General features: G+C 37.6%; 1 non-coding gene across 1 annotated transcript; it reads left to right on the forward strand.

Moving 5' to 3' along the window:
* Nucleotides 1–2,056: 2,056 nt before the first annotated feature.
* LOC113757420 lies at nucleotides 2,057–2,163 on the forward strand. Its single transcript, XR_003466291.1, has one exon. It is a non-coding gene; the product is annotated as a small nucleolar RNA R71 (small nucleolar RNA).
* Nucleotides 2,164–21,132: the final 18,969 nt, after the last annotated feature.

Below are 21,132 nucleotides of genomic sequence, written 5' to 3' on the forward strand. Positions count from 1 at the left end.
TCTTCTTTGTGTTTCCACCACTGGTTTGCAACCATCCTCTAATAAAATTCGATGCATGCATATAGAAGGACTTATACCTTTAATGTCTGAAATTGTCCATCCAATTGCCTTCTCATGCCTTCTTAGAACTCTTAACAACTTTGCACACTGCTCATCATCAAGGTCAACACTAATAATTACAGGTAAAGTGCTATTTTCTCCAAGAAATTCATACCTTAGATGAGTTGGAAGTGGCTTGAGCTCTAACTTTGGAGGGTCAATTTCTGAAGGTGGTGAAAGCCCTTTTCCTTGGCCAAGACTTTCATACAAATTACCTCTTTTATAAGGTACTTGAAAATCCAGATACTTGGACCATTCTTCAATCTCTTCACAAACATCTTCTTGCTTACCTAAACTCATTAAACAATACTCAAGAGGATCGAAGTCAAAGTTGACTTGACTCATCTCTTGGGTAAGTTTATAAATTGTGCCAATAGAATAAGCATGATCGGTAAAAGAAGGGTATTTTTCCATTTCATTCAAATTAAATTCTACCTCTTCTTCACCTACTTGAAACTTAAGCTTGCCATTTTTGACATCAATAATAGTACCTGCAGTAGCTAGAAATGGTCTACCTAGAATAATTGACATAGATATATCTTCTTCCATATCTAACACCACAAAATCCACTGGAATGATAAATTTTTGAACTTTTATCAATACATTCTTCAACACTCCCAATGGATATCTAATAGACCGATCCGCTAGTTGCAAAGTAATATTAGTGCGTTTAAGCTCATGCAAACCCAATTGTCTAGCCACCGTTAAAGGTATTAATGATACACTAGCACCAAGATCACACAATGCCTTAGAAAAATCAACGTTACCTATGGTGCAAGATATAGAAAAACTCCCCGGATCCTTCAACTTCGGTGGTAGCTTATTTTGAATAATTGCACTACATTCCTCCATTAATGCTATTGTTTCGCAGTTTTCCAACTTTCTTTTTCTAGTCATGATTTCCTTGAGAAATTTCGCATAAGACGGAATCTGCAAAATAGCATCGGCAAAAGGAATATTAATGTGCAATTGTTTGAAAAGTTTAACAAATTTTTCAAAATCTTTATCAAACTTATTTTGCTTTAATCTTTGTGGAAATGGAACCGCAAGAGGTATTGGAATGGTAGTGAAAGATGATGGTTGCTTTTCTCTTTGATTCTCCCGACTATTTTCCTCCACAATCGCCTCTTGGTTCCTCTGCTTTTCTTCTTGTTTTTCGTTCTCATCTTTCTCAACTTCCACCACTGGAGGATCTTCTAATTGTCTACCACTACGAAGAGTAATGGCTTTCACATGCTCCTTAGGATTGACCTCTGTTTTGCTAGGTAATTCTCCTTGATTTCGATTATTCAAAGAACTAGCAATTTGACCAATTTGGACCTCTACATTCCTGTACATTGTAGTGAGTTGATCCAGTCTCCCTTCTACTCGTTCAAATCTGTCCGAGGTAACCTTAGCAAGTTTTTCCACCGCCATCTCCCAACCAGGTTTAGTTTTAGTTTGTGGTTGCCTTGATTGGAACCCCGGTGGATTGGTTGGCCTTGGTTGATTTCCTTGGTCCTTCCATCCAAAGTTTGGATGATTTCTCCACCCCGGATTGTAAGTATTCGAGTAGGGATTATTTTGAGCACTTCGATTGTAATTATTGACGAATTGTACCTGCTCAGAATCAACACATTCATTAGTATCATGTTCACCTCCACATATAGAACAACATGCCACATGTGCATTAGATGAACTTGGACCAACTCCACCTTGTCTACTTAGCAATTTCATCACATTATTCATTTGAGCACTCAGCATATTGAGAGTGTCCATTTCTATCATACCTGCGTGACGTCTTGTATTACCTCTCTCATTGGCCCATTGGTAGTTATTTGCGGCCATTTCTTCTATCAAATTCTAAGCTTCTTGGGGTGATTTACCCATTAAAGCTCCACCTGCAGCTGCATCGATCATAGTTTTAGTAGAAAAAGCTAAACCATTATAGAAGGTTTGTATGATTAACCACTCCGGCAGTCCATGATGTGGACATTTTCGAAGCAAATCTCTGAACCTTTCCCATGCTTCATATAATGATTCACCTTCCAATTGGCTAAAACTAGTGATATCCATTCTTAGCTTAGCAGTCTTACCTGGTGGAAAATACTTATTCAAGAATGCTCTTGATAAATCATCCCATCCGGTGAAAGTATTAGGAGCATGAGAATGTAGCCAAAATTTGGCCTTATCTCTCAATGAAAATGGGAACAATCTTAGCCTTATAGCATCATCACTAACTCCATTCATTTTAATTGTATCACAAATTTCCAAAAATGTAGTTAGGTGCGAATTAGGATCTTCTACTGCATTACCTCTAAATTGAGATTGTTGAACCATTTGGATAAGTGATGGTTTAATCTCAAAATTGTTAACATTTACCGTAGGCCTTACTATGCTTGTTTGAGATCCTTGTGTTCCCGGTAGAGCAAAATCTCGTAGAACTCGCCTATTTGCTTCGTTTTCGGCCATTTCTTCTTCAATTGGAAGCTCTATTAAGATTTCCTCTATTGGTTGCCAAATCTCTTGTTTCTCTTGCTGAGGTGGATGCCTCCTTTGTCTACGTAGTGTCCTCTCAATTTCTGGATCGAAAGGTGTAACTTTCCGAGATGTCCGGTGCATACACTACAAACAGAAATAAGAGATATTATGCAACTTCAATTGTCAAAAATTGATTACAATGTAGACTTAAATATAATCAGCTCAACTAATAAAAATAAAGCTGTCTAAATTAATAAAGATGATTAGGCTCTAATATTGCCGCTCCCCGGCAACGGCGCCAAAAATTTGACGGGTATTTTACATACGTACAAGTTAAAAAATCGAATTACACCCGTTCACTGCAAGTATACAGGTCAACTAGTAGTTTAGGGTATATATCGGGTCGATCCCACAGGGAAAAGTAAACAATTACCGGTATTACTAAAGTTTCTCTATTATTTAGACTATCAATTAATGATAAGAAATTTAACCTACTGCACTTATACAAGAAATTAACAAATAAAAACTCCTTAGGTTGTGGTATCCCTAATTACTCATGCAAGTGTTATATTTGGATCATTGAATATTACATCTAGGCTAATTATGGTGTAATTTCCTTATGTATTTGAATCCTACTTTCGTAGTAAATCAATTATACTTATAACTAATCCATACCTATCTCATGGTTATGAAATTAGCTACAAGTTCATTTTTTCAGTGAAATTACATGAAATGAATCACTAAAAATCACAAAGGTGCACCTCTACTTTCGTGAGTGTACTCCCTATATTTAACATTTCTTGAACTAGTGTTAAATCTCAATTTTTATTACAGAAATAACACCTTAGATAATCACAATCAATGGTACCAGATTAATCATGATTTAAAGAGTCAAAGTGCTAAATAACTTGCTCAAATCATAGCAATCAAATAACCAAATAATAAATACTAACAATTATAAAAAGTTCAACCAAACCCAAGGCATAAACTTTAGAGACACATATTGAACACAAAATCCAGAACTTGTATATTAACTAAACTTAAGAATCTGATACAAAAGATAAAGAGTTAGAGAAGAGATAACCCATGTCACTTGAGCTTCAACTCCTCCTTCTTCATCTCTATCTTCATCCTAATCTAGCCAATACACAAGAATGGATGAACTATACTACTCTATACTAAACTAATCTAACACACAGAAGATGAAAGAGCTACATTTCTGCACTCTCCAAGTTCTCCCGTATGTCTCTATTCTCAATATTTGCTAGCTAGAGAGAATTTGCTATCAGAAATTTTGGCTACGTATGGATATCCTGACCTCTCCCAAAGTCTCTGCATAAAAACTGCTCAAGAGCTCCATTTTTCCAAGTCAAATTCCATCTTTTGATTCCCAAATCTCAACTTTGTTAGGATAGTCAATAACCAATGTTTTTGACTTGAAAATAAGCCACTTTTCTTGCCCTTTTGTCTTCTGAATCATGTGCACCGAATTCCCTTGCATCTTATAGCTGGAAAGTGGTATGAACACAAGAGAAATGGCTGAGTCAAATTGCAGAATTTCGGCTACAAAACGCGCCTACACAAAACGCGGAATAAACTCGCGTTTTGTCTACTCACTTTTTCACTCTAGCCTTATTTCAACTGCGATTTTCTCCATGATAAAGGCCGAACTAGCTTTTGTACAAAACACAAAAGTTGTAACCCTTTGAGTAAACTTTCCAATGCTTCAAGAATCATCCAAATCAGAGCTTTGTATCCTGAGATATGATCGAAATACTATCACCTGGTCAAACCTCTGTTTTAACTTCCGACCACAGAATGTAGCTTCTGTATTCCGACTTTTTGTCCATGAAAATGGCAGAATTGAATTTTGATTTCTTCATAAGAATTGTAGATCTCTTTCTTAGCTTTAAAATGGTATAAAGATCACCACAATCCGATAAGTGTAGCTCCAGATATGGTCGAAATACCGAAGAGTGTCAAAACTGACTTGTATTGCATTTCCTCACTTGAATGTTTTTCTCTTCATTCTTCTTGTTATCACTTGAATTCATCACCAATTATCTACTTTTCACCTCATTTGACATCCATTAGTGATTGAATCATCATTCCTGCATAAAAATGAAGTTTTTACCATTAAAATCACTAAAAATGCAATATTATCCACTTTTACCAAAAATATATAATTTTACCAAAAACCTCTTTATTTTAATTATAAAACTAAATAATCAACTCAAAAATAACTAATAAAATGCACTTAAAAATATGTAAAATAAACTCTTATCACCGGTCATTAATTGTGATTATCTAAAGGTGTTAAGTTTGCAATGAGAATTGGAATTTAACACTAGTTCAAGAAAGTGATAAACCTAGGGAGTACGCTCCCAAGAGTAGAGGTGCACCTATATGGCTTTGGTGACTTGTTTCATGTAATTTCATAGAAGAAATGAGATTGTAGTTAATTTCATAACCACGAGAGTAGGTATGGTTTAGTTACAAGTATAGTTGATTCACTACGAGATTAGGTTTCATATACATTAGGAAATTATGTCATAACTATCCAAGATAATAGCATTCATTTAACCGATAACTTCATTTGTAAGAGTAGTAAAGAATTCCATACCTCTAGGAGTTTTCTAGTGTTATTTTCATTACTTTTATATTGATGGTAGTCTAGATAATAAAGGAGTTCGAAAAACGTCAGTAATTGCAATCTTCCCTGTAAGATCGACCCTTAATACCCTATACTCGCTTACGATTCATATACTTGCCATAAATCGCGTGTGGGGTATTTAGGAATTTATAAATGTAAAACTTGATTGTGGATGAGCAAACTGCATATGTATACTCCGCGCACGTCAACAAGAACTTCCATCTTCAGTTAAAGCCATTGCAGCTTTAGGCTCAATGTCGTTTTTCAATTTTAGGACACAAGTTGTAAGGGAGTAAGTACTCCTTATTTAATATTCATCGTTTGCTTCTAGAGGTAAGGTTTGGTCCCTCTCTAGAATATTGTATTTTTCTCTTCATTTTTTAATAAAATTGGGGATGGTTTTTGTGGAAAAAAATACATATATATATATATACACATGGTCCAAATTTTATGCTCAGGATTGATACTGATACTTTAGCCCTATATCCCTCAAGTTTTCAATGCACGTTCTTGTGCTTTATTTTCTGCCATCCAAGACTAGCTTGTAAAGGAAGATGGAGTACAATTTTTTAGATTTTTTTTTTTGAGTTCATCGACTAATTGTTTACATCTCATAGCATTATTTTCTCATACCTATGATCTATTTCAGTTTCCTTGACTATTTACATCATCAGAAGAAAGACATATTTAATTCACTACAAACTGCGTTTCGGCTCAGACAGTTGTTGCCAAAACGAGGAAGCCAAGGAGGCTGGCAAATAAAGTTGTGTAGCTAAATTGAGATTTTAACACGTCCAATATTTGTATTTCATAAAACTTCTGGATTTGTTTTTTTTTTTAAAAAAAGCCAACCATAACCTGATACGTTGACATTTGAATCATTCTGCGGCATTTGTTTACTAATTCTTTCATCGGCTAACCTATTGCGTACACTCTACGAATATGATCCTAAGCAATTGAAGATAAAATATTGATAATATAGCTCTGTTTTATTGACTCTTGAGAAGCATATCTGTTGATTCTTTCTTTCTCCAAAAATAAAAGATTCTTTCTTTCTTTCTTTCTTATTTTAAAACACATCATAAAATTTCATGAATGAAATTTGTATTAATTGATAAATTTATATCAGACATACATAGATATAACAATCTGAAAACCAAGAGACACCGTACACTTGAAAAATTAATGAAATTTTCACTGTAAAATTTCAAGAATATCTATGAATATCTCCACCCGCTGGAATGCTATTCTTTTTTTTTTTTCCGCTGGAATGCTATTCCCATGTACCAATTCTTGGATGGAGTAAATTGTTGTGAGAAGTTTGTAATTTCCCAACTTGGGCCATTCAACATAGATCAGCTTTACAGAGGTGGGTACGGCTTTGTAGTGGGATTTAATTTCTTTTCTTGTTCGGTCAAACGACTCTTGGGGATTTTGTCAATAACATTGACTTATGGCCGCTCAAGCAACAAGTACTGCTCAAGAATATCCGTACAACAAATGAATAAGCCAGCTATTGTTGTTTTCTCATTACACAAACACAGGATTGAATTCTTTACAAAAATTAATTTAGATTTCACGTCATTAATTTTGGTGGAGATTAATTAATTTCATAAGTGTTCTTATCATTAATTCATAAGTCAGCTATTGTCATTTTCAGGATTTTTTTTCCTTCATTGGATAGGATATGATATCTGTAACGACCCCACCTCCCCCTAAGGCGTACCAGAGGGTTCGGCGGGCCGCCTGCCCAGCTCTCGCCGGGACTCAGTCGTTCACTACAATCCTCAATTGAATTTCAAGATATATATATCAAATATACATCAAAGGTTCCCAAACTTTACATATCAAAAGCGAAGCGTCCACGCTTCCACTGCGCCACTCTGATCCTTGATCACCATTATGATATTGGAGGAAGTCCAAAACCAGACTATTACACATCCAATCAATTCTAAACGTTCAATACAATCCCAATATGAATAATTACACAAAAGGAAATCCAAGTTCAATCCATACATGAGATAATCCAGGATTACACACTACACCCCTTCCTTCGCCTTGAGCCCTGTGGAGGGGAATAAAACATTTTGGGGTGAGCTAGAAGCTCAGCGAGTAACCAATAAAATCAGTTATCAAATCAGTTTCACAATCGTTCATTTCAATAATGTCATGATCAATGATGTCATAACTCAATGATGGAGCATCAATAATTCAAGAAACATTCACAATGGAAAGCGATAGTAACATTCATGAAAGGATACGTTCGTTCTCCTGTCATTTCATTGCATTCTTTTCGTTTCATTCGTGCATTCATTCACACCGTCCCTGGCTTTTGGCCAGGCTCCACCAACCTACAAGGTAATACTCGAGTATACCGAAACGTTCACCCAAGTTCCTAGTCGCCCGACCGAGTCCGCTTCTGGCTCGAGACGACCGGTAACAAGGGACAATGGCCAGTTCAGCCCAAAAGGCTTACATTCATGCGCAAGTAGCATTTAATCATTAATCATTGAAAATTTCATATTTATTTAAGTCGAGTGCGATAAAGTACACACTCGCCTAGAAAACTCGTTTTAACAAATCATTGAAAGCAAAATCCATAATAACAAGACACTGATATGCAAGCACGCATGATATGTAAAGAAAACAGTTCCAAAAGTAACTTTGAAACAGTTCAAAAGTAAATAATGCAAGAAACGGTTCATAAAGTAAATTTGGAAACAGTTTGAGGTCACTCACCTCCACGGCTCAGAAATCATCCAGCATATAACATTGCCTTGCTCAAATCCAAGTCTTAGATCACAAACAAACTCAATGCAAATAACTTCCTTCAAAGTTCGGACAGCACTTCCCCTGAATTTGTTAACTTTTCCAGCCATCATGGCTTCATTATATCCTCTACCAGTTCCAAAGGTACACACACAACAACAACAAGTTCATCCCATAGCTATTCAGCAAGCTCCAAGTAGTACTAGTACAAGTCAAGCTAGGGAAAAGTCCGAAAATGAAGGTTTAGCTCAAACCAGAAAAACAGTTTTGGACGTCACTTTGCGGTAATGGCACAACTTGCACTACGATTATCGGATTAGGGTGTAAGATACACCGTCTCGAAGCTAAAAGACAGGGCTACAACAATGTAGAAGGCCACTCAGTCCAAATCCTAGCACAACTAGGTCAAAAATGTAGAAAACCAACCCAGAGCCGTAATTGCAGGTTCCCAAATCACACAAAACTGTAATTCGTCTATCTCAGTCTATACAGGTCCAAATGCCGAAATTCCAAAGTCATATGATAGCTAAGACATCCAGCTACATTTCATCAGAAAACACCAACAACAAAATCCAAACCAATCCCAGCCAAAACAGTCAATTACAAGTGCAGTTCGCACATTCTGATCACCCAGAACAGCAACAGTAAAAATGGCATAACTCACTCTACACTACTCCAAATGCCCTGAAATTTTGTAGGTACCTCAAAAACATCAATACCTACAACTTTCATGTTTTGATCCAAGGCCAATTCGGCCTCTATCTATGACCTAAAATTTCGGACAGAATGAAGAACCAAGAACCCTAATTTTCCAGAATTCCTTCCAAATCCAAAATTGATTGCAATTGCCAATCATTTACATCCACTAGAGTCATAACCCCTTATTACCAACCATCATAAACAACCACAATATCAAGATCACATAAAACCAGAAAATTCCTCAAAAAAATAAAAACTTCACCATATCATCCATAAGCAAGCAATAAACCCCAATTTCCAACTCTATAGCCACCATTAGGCATAAATTCAACATCATTAGGTGTAAGAGTAAATTCACACACCACTCACCTAGTAACAAGAGAGGTAGAGATGTTGGCCACCTTAGCTCTTCAAACAAGCTTCACTAAACCACTCACTAGCACCAAAGGGATAGAGTTTATGGAGTAGAAACTTGATCAAGCACTTGGTTGGATGATTTGAGCTAGGTAGTTACCAAGATTTTGAAGAGTTTTCTCTTCCTTTTTAGCTCAAGAGGGCCGGCCACCAAGAAGGTAAGAAATGAATGAATTTTGGTTCATTTTAGGATATTTAACCAATTGGTCAAAATGTCAACAAAAATGAATAGTAAATCTTAAGTTACTTCCAATACAAGGGTGACACTTGTCACCTCCATTAATGCACTCCTATCTTTTCTTTTTCCTCTCACATCAATCAAATCACCTCCTCTACTTATCTCCTAACACCCGATAAATTTTACACAGTATCCAAAACTTAACCTTTTTGGCCGAATTTCTTCCGAATTTCCACACTAGCGGGTCCCACGTCCGATATACGCTCTTTATTTCTCAAAAACTAACCGATACTAGAAAATCATTTAAAAACCATTTTTGCTCATAAACTTTATCTGAAAAATTTTCTAATCAAGAAAATGTAGAAAAGCGGGCGTTAAACAAATAAACCCTAGAAAAGTAGAAAATTTCCGGGTTCTCAAACTCTTTTTTTTCGGGGCGTCACAATATCAGCTTAGGTTCAAATTAGGAATTCAGCCTGGCCATAGCAATTTCAATAATTTCATAAAGTCCCACATCTACACGGAATATATATGTGGGGAAGATTGCGCGCGTGTATATATATATATATAATGCAAAACCAACATTATTAATAAGTTAGATGGAAATCATACAGCGCAATTTATTTGACCATGTCCTAGGGTAATTCCAAAAAGATTCAGTTAGATTGGTAGATTTAGCGCAGTTTGCTAAAGTATGTGTAACCTTATTTGCTTCTCTAGGAATCCATTGAACATCAACACGAAATTGTTCTAATAAAACCAATCACACATCTTCAATGTTACCTATTGTTATAAGCTGATGTTCAGTTGAGATAAGCATATTTTTAGTGAGTAATTTAGAATCAAAACTTTATGGAGTCAGTTAAGATGTTTCATCTTTTATTCCCAATATAGAAATTTTTTCTGACCGCTTTTATTGTTTTGGTACTCATGCTTCTTTTAGCCTATACTTGTTTGTTGTAAATTTTGCAAAAGTTGATCAGAGAATGTAATTATAGAGAAAAAAAATCCTAAAATCTAGATGTAAAAGAAAATGAGAATAGCCCCTATAACCAAGATAATACAATCTTTTAATTACGGAATAAGTATACCTATTTATGGCTTTGATTAATTTTAATTTTGTATTTATTTAGCATGTAGTTGTATTTATCATTCCTTTACATTTTCACAACTTCCAGTTTAAAAAAAAAATTACACTTGGGAACCTTTAATAGTGGTGGATTTAAAGTGGGGGCCTGTGCCCCACCAAAAACTCCTACAAACTTACTCTTTGAAAAAATTATGAATTTTTATAATGTGTTCCCCTAGTTTTAAAATTACTTGTTGCCCTATTGTTGGCAAACAATGGAAAACAAATAAAGTACATAGTCTTCGGTTTTCTATTTAACTAAACTAAAGGAAGCTAAGCCAGAGTCAATGGAAACTTTTAAAAAAATAGAAAGGAAAATAAAACGGTAAAATAGCAAAATAACTGAGCAACTATTACTTTTATCCACCCTCCATCCTTTTTTAGTGTCATGTTTTCACTTTTGGATATTCCAAAGAAAGAGTCATCTTTTCAAAATCAACACAACTTCATAAGCTAGCTATTCCATTTTACCATTTGAGAAAATTACTTCTTTTTTTTTTTTTGCGTGCCACTAGACTCAAAGAATTGAAATGTGACGGCCCAATTTAAGGTTAATCCAAAATCACCACATTCAAACTTAGTAATTACATTTTTTTTCTTAAAAAGTTAGATTTCTAAAAACAAAAATTCTCAAATTATGGCACAGAGGGTGTGCAAGATTTTGATGGCCAATTTTTATATTTCAATTACTGTTTATTTTTTGTTTGTCATGGAGAATATTGGTTGTGCTCATGACTTTTTTTTTCCATTAGACTTGTTTTTTAGCATCCAATTATTTTGCAGATATTTTTTGGTGTTTATCAGAGTCCAACTTGCTACTAAACATATTTCGCCACAAAAGACCATAGAATTAGACGGCCAACAGCAAATACTCCGGAGGTACTGTGGGAACAAAAATTCTCTAATTAATCACCATCATAATAGATGCTTTAAGTTCTTCCTCTCTTCAACAAAAGCTAAAGTTCATTAATGCAACATGCAGAGAAGAACCAAGATTAATTAACTTTGTGACGCCATATGAATACAATTAATGTAGAAGAGATAAAAATAAAAGTGATTTAAGTAGAAATAGTATTTTTCTGGTTGGATATGGCCTTTATCTAATACTGATATAGTCTTAGATGAATAAATGCAGTTCGCATGTAATCAAATTATCAATCACTTTTAATTCATGCAGATCACCAATTTCAGTTTTTCCCTTGTGTTGAAACGAACTATTATAACTAGAGTACTGTAGAATAAAAGGTACCTTTTAGAGGTACTCTCCCCGCTTTATTGCTATAATATTTTCACTATTTTGCTATTCCGAAATTGAAGTACTATTTTGCTATCCCAAAATAGAAGTCACTATTTTGAGATTCACACATAACATCTGTTTTGTTTCAATTTTGCAATTTCAAAACTTAAATAAAATTATCTAATGCCACCTCGTCCGAAAATAATGGACTAAGACAGGTATAGTTAAGATTTTCGTGTGGTTGTTTGGATATTATACTTCTTCAATAATTTAATATACAATCATATAATATATGAACTTGATATATAAGTACAACTTGACCTGTAAGCATACACCAAATGTTGGAAGAAGAATAACAACCGCGCCCATTCCAATTTCCGACATAATAATCACATTTATTCACAAAAAATTGAAATCCCAGAAAATGACTCTTATAGTTGGACACGGATAGTCCATTTATATTTAAACCATTACAAGACAGATGGTAACAGACACACATGGATAGACTGATTGAGGGCCTATTCATTTTCAGGAAAATTTATATATGGATGGAAATTTTGTGTGTATGTAATAAATATAAATTAATTGTGTCGCTTTGTATTAGCTTACACTAGTACGACCAATTGTTTTTAAAAATATAGGATAATTTCCCTCTATTTCAAAACTGTTACTTCAATGATATTTCTTAATTACTGAATTATTAATTTAAAGCTTTTGCATTTTAACATTGAGTAACAAAACATAAATGCAGTGAATAGAAAGTGATGATTAATTAGATACTTATCTATAAATGAATAAAAATAGATGCTTTGTCTATAAAAGTGATGATTAATTACATGCTTGTTTTTAAAAATATAGGATTTTTCTTGTTTTTTTTTTCAAAATAAAAATATTATTAATGCATCCAATAAAAGCACAAACTTCGGGGCCATCCCTTCCCCAGGAGTACAAGAACTATCACCCTGAACCAACTCTAGCCAACCCCTACTAATGACATCTATGGAAATTTGGGAACCTAGACACATCTAAGGTAATATCACCCCTCACCAACCTAGGTAATGCCTTATAGTCCTCATAAATCATCGTATACCTAGCCTCCACTCCAACATTAGACAATCCGTCCGCCGGCTTGTTAGCCTCCCGATAGCAGTGAGACACGACTTCAAAATACCTACTATATTGCTGCAACTGTAGCAATTCCCTCTGCAACTACCAAGGACACCTAACCTTTCCCTGAATAATACGGACCAACACCAAGGAATCAGATTCCAGATGCAACATTCCCAAGTCACGAGATACCCCTAATCGGACACCAAACAGGAGAGCTTTCATCTCCGCCTGAAGATTGGGAGTCTTTCCAAAGAAACATGAGAACCCAAGCATGAACCTCCCTGCATAATCCCTGAACAAACCCCCACCGCCACTCATCCCCAGATTACCCCTTGAGCAACCATCGGCATTCAGCTTTACCACCAACTACGTCGGACACTTCCAACAAACCTTCAGGATGGTAACCTTGCTTCGCAACCGAGCTATCATATTGAAAAAGTCATTCCGCGAGCAACAGATTCGTGGAATCTCCCGAAATTGTAGACATAAACATTCTCTCAGCTCCAAGAAAATCCGATCTGTGACGCCCCCACTTCTCCCTAAGGCGAACCAAAGGGTATCCGCGAGACGTCTGCCCAGCTCTCGCCAGGACTCAAGCAATTCCATTCAAGCTTATTACCAGTCTATACAACACAAGTAAATAACTTAAGTACAGTAAATGCGGAAGCGTTCAAGCATAACAATCGTCATCTATTATCCAACCCGCATATCGGGTGTTCAAAGTACATCTTAAATCCCAAATATACATCACGCCCCAAAAGTTACATTTCAAATCCAAAAGTACAATCCAAAACCAAGGCATAGCCAAAACATAATAGAAACCCTAAACAAAAGTACATCAGGAGGGTTCTCCAATACATCTCCGAGTTCAATTCTGTTAAGGAAAACAAATCTAACGGGGTGAGCAAAACGCTCGTGAGGCCAAGAACACACATGCAGGCACATAGTTCAGGTAACAAGCCCAAGTAACAGTTCAAGTGATAACTTGCAAGTAATTAATAATGCCAACAAAATGTAAATAGAAGCAATTCAAGGATATGGTAGCTCTTAGGAGCTAAGTTCCACTTGCATTGCCAGTTCATTCGTATATCTTCCCGCGATGACTCTCCATCAACCGGGTTGATATTTCCAAACCGTAGATCACCACTTACTTCTCATCCGTCCACCCTACACCGCTTCGGGCCCGCACGACATTTATAAGGCTATACTCCACGAGTATGCCAAGCAAGATCTTTCAAATAGATCAAACTTATCATGTGATTCTTATAGCTCACCAAGGTTCCCGACCAAACCCATGCCGGCTCGAGTTCCAAGGTCGGCCAATGAGTTTGGGCGTCCCCCATGTATCATGTAAGTGTCGAGGAGATTCACTCCAACGACGTATGCAGCCATAGCATACCATGTTATGTAATAAAGCATTCGACAGGTTTAAGCATGTATTTTAGGTCATGTAAACCAGGCAAAACATGTTAAGCATGAGTCATTTGTTTCAAATGAGAACGAGTGCGATAAAGTACACACTCGACTCCATTTTCAAAACCGAGTAGGCTAAGCATGTAATCAGGTAAGCCAAGCATGAATCAAGCCCATAGAGTTCAAGTAGCCATACACTTGACACTCACCGAGCAAATCAAGAAGAAATATTTTCTGGAAGTTCAAGTGTTCACTGTAAGATCCTCTTGAAGGTCCTCGAGTGCACCTGAGCAAAATATATTGTATTATCATTCACGTGCCCCAATTATCAAGGAAGATTGTATGTTAGTACAATCTAAGGAAATTTCATGAAAACGAACATCAATTACTCGTAAATCGAGGTTCAATTAGAGTTTCTTAAAGTACAAGAGCGATCGAGTTTTCATTTCGGGAAATCAAGTATAAAATGTTCAAGTAATATCGAAGGAATAAGGAGTGCTTGAAAACTCCCTTCCTTTGGAATTCGGAAAATTTTCGGTTTTGATACGATATTTTGAAAAATCGTATCTCACATTCTACATGTCAAAAATTGTAAAAATTGGTACCATTGGAAACCTCTTTGAAAGCACTAAAAGTTTTTAGAAGACACTCTTCCATGATTCTAAATGGAAGACATTCAAAAATGGGCTCAAAGTTACTGTTTCAGGGTACTTAAGGTTGTGTTGGGGTTGGTTTTTCGCTAACTTTGGAAATTCGGCAAAATTCATTCGTTGCAAACCAGCCCTTAAAATTTATAACTCAATTAGAGTTGCAAGTAAGGTTTAGTACAGAACAAGCGGATCAAGAATCGGAGTTTTGAGCACCGAGATACGGTAGCTCAAAGTTGGGGAAATTTCGAGACTGTTGAACAAATTCCAGATTTGGGTTTCCGACTTTGGATCTTTAGTTAAGTGTCGAAACGGACTTGGATTGGTACGAAATTTGGCAGTATAATACTCCTATATGAAGGGTATCTCTCTATCAAATTTCATGAAAAATACCTTCGGGAAGGTAGTCAACTATCCAACCAAAGTTTTGAAAATTTCTTAAGGCATAACTGCCTTGAACTTCTTGTTCTTCATTTCCAAACATTTGGCCAAGGAAAATCCTCCAAACATGGTTCATTTGTGTAGGAAAGGCCTAAGGAACATACATGGTACATTTGGTAGGTGTTTAACACCACGAAACTCAATTGGCAAAACCACTCCAAGTCTTGTCTCAAATCAGTCCAAAAGTTGCGGTTTTCAAGAACAGGGCAGTCTCCGTATTTTGATCATAACTCATTCAATTTAACTCGGAATTGAGCATGGTTGATAGTTTTGGAAAATAAATTCATAGGGATAAAATTTCACAAAAGAAAACGTTTTGAAATTCAGTACACAACTAGCTCGAAATCGAGCTTCAAGTCACAGCTTCTGTATTTCATTCCAGCAGAACAGAGAAACAGAACTGCTGAATTCAAAAGAGTGGTGCGGCTCACACACATAGAACCAGAACGTGCATTTTATACCGTTGGAAAGGTGGAAATGTCTAGTTTCAAATGCCGCTGACGGCACTTGATTTCAACATCGAAGCACGGAGTTATGGATGAAATACGAACACTGGTCTGAGCATTACGGGATCAGAGCTTTGGGAAATAAAGCCATTACACTGGTCTGAGCATTACACTGGTCTGAGCTTTGGGAAATAAATTCATTTGACCAACTAAAACTCAGTATTTTTCAATGAAAATTTTTATACAACTACTACAACATGTAAACAACACAATCAAGCCATTAAATCCTCAAATTGTTGAATTAAAGTGGCCGAACAAAGCAGGGGTAAAATGGTCAGATTTGGCCTTTGCACCCATCATGAGTTTCCATCAATTTTCCACCAATAATCCACTAGTTTAAGCACTAATCCAACATTATAAACATCATCAAGCATGAGATCAGCCTTCAAGACAAAGGTGGGAGTTCATAGAGCCCACCCATTTCATTTTACACCATAAACAAGTCATCCACATGAATATCCAAGCCTAAAGTGTAAATCAACTCTTATAAACCAAGTTTAGAGTTTTAGATCACTATATACCTCCTTGGTGTGCTTAAGACCAGAATTTCGGCCCTCCTTGAAGCTCCAAGAAATCGTGAAAGCTCCTCCCTTTTGAAATTAGATGGACTCTCCAAGTAATAAGCTAGGTGGTCTTCAATTTTTGTGTGAATCTATGAAGGTTTGGTGCAAGAATTGAAGATGAAAAAAAATGGCAACTCTTGTGTAGTATTTCCAGCTGATGTTCGGCCAAGAGAGAGACTAAGAGAGAGTATGTTTGGTCCAAATTTAGCTTCCTAAGGAAGATACAATGTGTGGTGCAAAGATCACCTCAAAAGTCAACCGAGAATAGTACGCATAGGGCGCGTTTGGTGCTCGATTTCTCTCACGTTTGTTTCACTAGTGCACTAAACCTCTAATGCACTTATATTCATATAAATATTATTCACTCTTAATTGTCCCAAAATAATGGTCTAAAGTCCCTCAATTAAGCGCGCGCGTGAAAACGCGTATTTCCAATTTAGGCGCGATAAAGTGAAACCTTCAAGAAATTCTTGTAACGATCGTACCACTAACCATCACTTGAGTACTTAAACCTAAAATTACCTATTTTAGGACCATTGTACATGTCTCCAAATTTTCGAGCTTATTGTACTCCCAATTGGTTAAATTTTCCAAACGCGTTTTCACTTTTTTCACTGAACAAGCTTCTAAGAAAATAATTTTTGAAACGAGACACTTTAAAAATATAACGAAGCTATAATACCACGTACTTAGGTCTAATAAGGCTAGAAAATATTATTCGTGGCAAAAATCCAAATAAATAATTAATTAAGCCAAAATTAGGGATTTAAAAATAATAGATTTTCGAGTCCTCACACGATCACAAACATGCATAACCGAGTCTAACTTACCCTCGACCATCCACATATTTCGCATCTTCCATAAGTTCCAACAAATTAACGATGGCAACGTGCGGAGAACAAAACCCAATTAAGAGGTATGAGTAGGTCTCACCCACCAACTCATAACCTTATGACGAACAGTGAGAGCCCCACTAAACCCGCCAATGAGACCCTCAAAGTAACCCCAAACCTGCTTTGCCACCTCTCCTGTGCAAAAGATGTGGCTAATAGTTTCCAGAGACGGACTCATACGGCAACAAAAACATCTAGAGGGGCCCAGAGCCCCCAACCTGTGCAACACATCCATCACCGGCAACCTTCCATACATCTCCTTGCAACATAAAGAATGAAACTTTTGATGGCAAGGCCTGATGCCACAAAGAAGCAAATATTCTGGAAACATTACCTCATTTACGCACTATTTGATACACCGACGAAATAATGAACGCACCTGAGTTATTGGGGGCCCAGATCATCTCATTTGCCGTGACTGCAGTAAGGGGGGCCACTTCCATCACCTGTTGTACCCAACCTAATGGTAACAGCCTCTGTAAGCTCTACAAATCCCACCTCCCTTCCATGACAAAATCTGCAACCGAGTGCTCCTGAAAAAATTCCACCTACCTATACAGGGGCCCCGTCCCCAACCAGTTGTCATACCAAAAGCTTGAAGATCCACTCCCCAGGGACCATCGTATATGCTTCTCCGCTACCACTTGAGCGTGTAACATTCTCCTCCAAGTGTGTAATTGCCCAGGAGAGAAATCCGAATAACAAAGATACACCTCCGGGTAGTACTTCAAGTGCATGAAATCAGCCCATAATGATCAACGCAGCCTAAATTTCCACCATAATTTCAGAGAAAATGCATCAAACACATGTTGCAGTGACTGAACACCCACCCCGCCCTCCTCATAAGGCTTGCACAGCTGACTCCATTTAATCCAATGAAACTGCGGACCAAAATCAGAAGAACCCCATAAGAAGTCGACAAAAATCCGTTCTAACATGACAAATATCCCTTTAGGAGAGTTGGAGGCAGTAAAAATACGGTTCGGCATGGACGCTAGTATTCTCCGTATCAGTACCAACTTCCCTCTTGAGGACAAAAGTCTCTCCTTCCACGACAAAGCTCTCCTTGCAACCGAAGTACAAATCGTAGAGAAATAGCTTTTCTTCCATCTGCCCGAATACAATGGGCAACCTTAATACGTCACCGAGAAGGACTGGGGTCGAAACCCCGTGACTTGTGCTACAACATGCTTCCGCAAAGCCGACAGACTAGCATGAGATAGGAACCCACTTTTATGCTGGTTCACCTTTTTGCCCTGATATTGACGTATAGTCCTCCAACACCTGCATCACCAATTGAAGCGACCTCTTCATGCCATTCGAAAAGATAATGATATCGTCTGCATAAGCTAAATGCGTGACGACTGGACATCCCTTCGGAACCCTGAAAAGAACAAAGCCCTGCCATCCACTCAAGGAGTTCAACTGCAGGGAGAGGACCTCAGCACACAAAACAAAAGGCCTGGTGAAATCGGATCCCCTTGACGAATCCCACGAGTGGACTTAAAGAAACCTTGGGGCGCCCCATTGACCATAACTGAAAACCAGACATTCAAACTTAGCGTCCAAATCATATCAATCGAAGCCTCACAGAACCCAAACCACCTCAGCACCTGAATCAAGAATGGCCATGAAACCCTATCGTATGTTTTGGCCATGTCGAGCTTCAACACAACATTACTCCCTCTACTAGCTTTTCGAATATCTGCTATGAGCTCCTGAGCTAACAGAACATTATCAAAAATCTGCCGACCCTACACAAAACCGCTTTGTTGAGGTGATATGATGCTAGGTAACACCTTGGCCAACCGAATTACTAAGATTTTAGAAATCACTTTATTAAGAAAATTGCACAGTTGTTGAGGTGATATGATGCTAGGTAACACCTTGGCCAACCGAATTGCTAAGATTTTAGAAATCACTTTATTAAGAAAATTGCACAGGCTAATCAGTCTGAATTGGCTAAAATCTTGAGGAGAGCTAACCTTGGAGAACAGTACTACCTAGGTTGCCGTGGTACTCCTAGGCAACTCATGCCCATAGAAAAAGCTAACTACTGCCTCACAGACATCCTCCGCCACCACCTCCCATGCAAAGGTGAAAAATCTCCCAGTGAAACCATCCGGTCCCGCTGCACTCTCCCCATCCATCCCAAACACCACCTCCCTTATCTCCTCCATCTCCGGAACCTTCACGAGCTCCTCATTCTGTATGAGAAATTAGGCGGGGGATCACATCTAGTGTATCCCATGATCCCGTCGAAGGCTCAGCTGAGAATAAAGTTTTAAAATACCCCATCGCCTCTGCTTCAACCCGTGCATCTTCCGTTATCCAAACCCCATCTGCACCTTTGATCCGATGAATAACTGCCCTCGCCCTACGTTCCGTAACTATAGCATGGAAGTATTTTGAATTTTTACCCCCCTTCCGAATCCATTTAACCCGTGCTTTCTGCTAACAGTATCTTTCCTCCACCATTAGTGAATTCCTCAACACCGCCTGCCTTTCTTGAAGTGCCAATAGATTTGGCTCCGAAGGATTACTATCAAAAAGACCTTCCAACCGCAGCACCTCCCCTTCCCCCGCCTTCCTCACCCTTTCAAAAATATCTCCAAACAACTCTCTAGACCACAATTGCACCTGCCGTTTTACCTCCCGCAATTTGACAGCCAATCTCTACAAGGGGGTGCCGAAGAATGATCCATCCCAACATTGGCGAATAACCTCTAATAACTCCGGCTTAGATGTCCACACATTCAGGAACCGAAAGGATTTAGGTTTATTGTCTAGCCGAGACATTGCCGTCAACAATAAGGGAGCGTGATCTGAGGGATCCCGCCCTAAATGTTGCACCTTAAAATTGTACTCTAAAGCGGACGCATGTTGATTGTATAACAGTCTGTCGAGTTTCTTCCAGATACGCGCACTTCCCCCTCTATTATTACACCATGTGAATTGTGAGCCCGAAAATCCTGCGTCTTGTAGACTAGCCGTAGCCATGAAACAGATAAAGTCCAAACCCTCCCCCAGTCGAAAAGGTAAGCCATCTTGCTTTTCCTCCTCACTGACGATGACATTGAAGTCTCCAACGAGAAACCACGGTGCATCGACCGGGTTATCGAGCAACAACAAAGACCAAAGCAACCTTCTGTCCTGGTCATTACACTTTGCATGCACAAACGAGAAGACCATAGGGCCAGATACTATAGGCGACTATAATTTAAGTGACAAATGTTGACTCGACTCACCCACGTGATCACATATAAGCAAACTTTGATAGAAAATCCAGATAGAACCCTCACTATTAGCAATGCATTTATCCATCTTCAACTTTAATCGTATCCAATGAATTTCACTCACAGACAGCTTAGGTTCACATATAGCAACTAACTGAAGCGACAACTCAGCAATAAAACTCTTTAATCTACGAATGTTTGGGGCACGCGAGATACCACAATCAAGTTTTACATTTATAAACTCTTAAATACCCCACATGCAATTTATCGCAAGTATACGAATCGTGAACGAATATAGGATATTAAGGGTCGATCCCACAGAGAAGATTGCAACTATCGGTGATTTTCGAACTCCTTTATTATTTAGACTATAAGCATGAAGTAAAAGTAATAAAATTAACACTAGAAAACTCCTAGAGGTATGGAATTCCTTACTACTTTTGCAAATGAGATTACCGATTAAGTGAATGCTATTATCTTGGCTAGTTATGGCATAATTTCCTTATGCATGTGAAACCTACTCTCATAGTGAATTAACTATACTTGTAATTAAGTCATACCTACTCTCGTGGTTATGAATTAACTACAAACTCATTTCTTCTATGAAATTACATGAAACAAATAACTAAAGCCACATAGGTGCACCTCTACTCTCGTGAGTGTACTCCCTAAGTTTATCACTTCT

This window comes from Coffea eugenioides, unplaced genomic scaffold, assembly GCF_003713205.1.
Source record: "Coffea eugenioides isolate CCC68of unplaced genomic scaffold, Ceug_1.0 ScVebR1_3083;HRSCAF=4229, whole genome shotgun sequence".
NCBI lineage: Eukaryota > Viridiplantae > Streptophyta > Magnoliopsida > Gentianales > Rubiaceae > Coffea > Coffea eugenioides.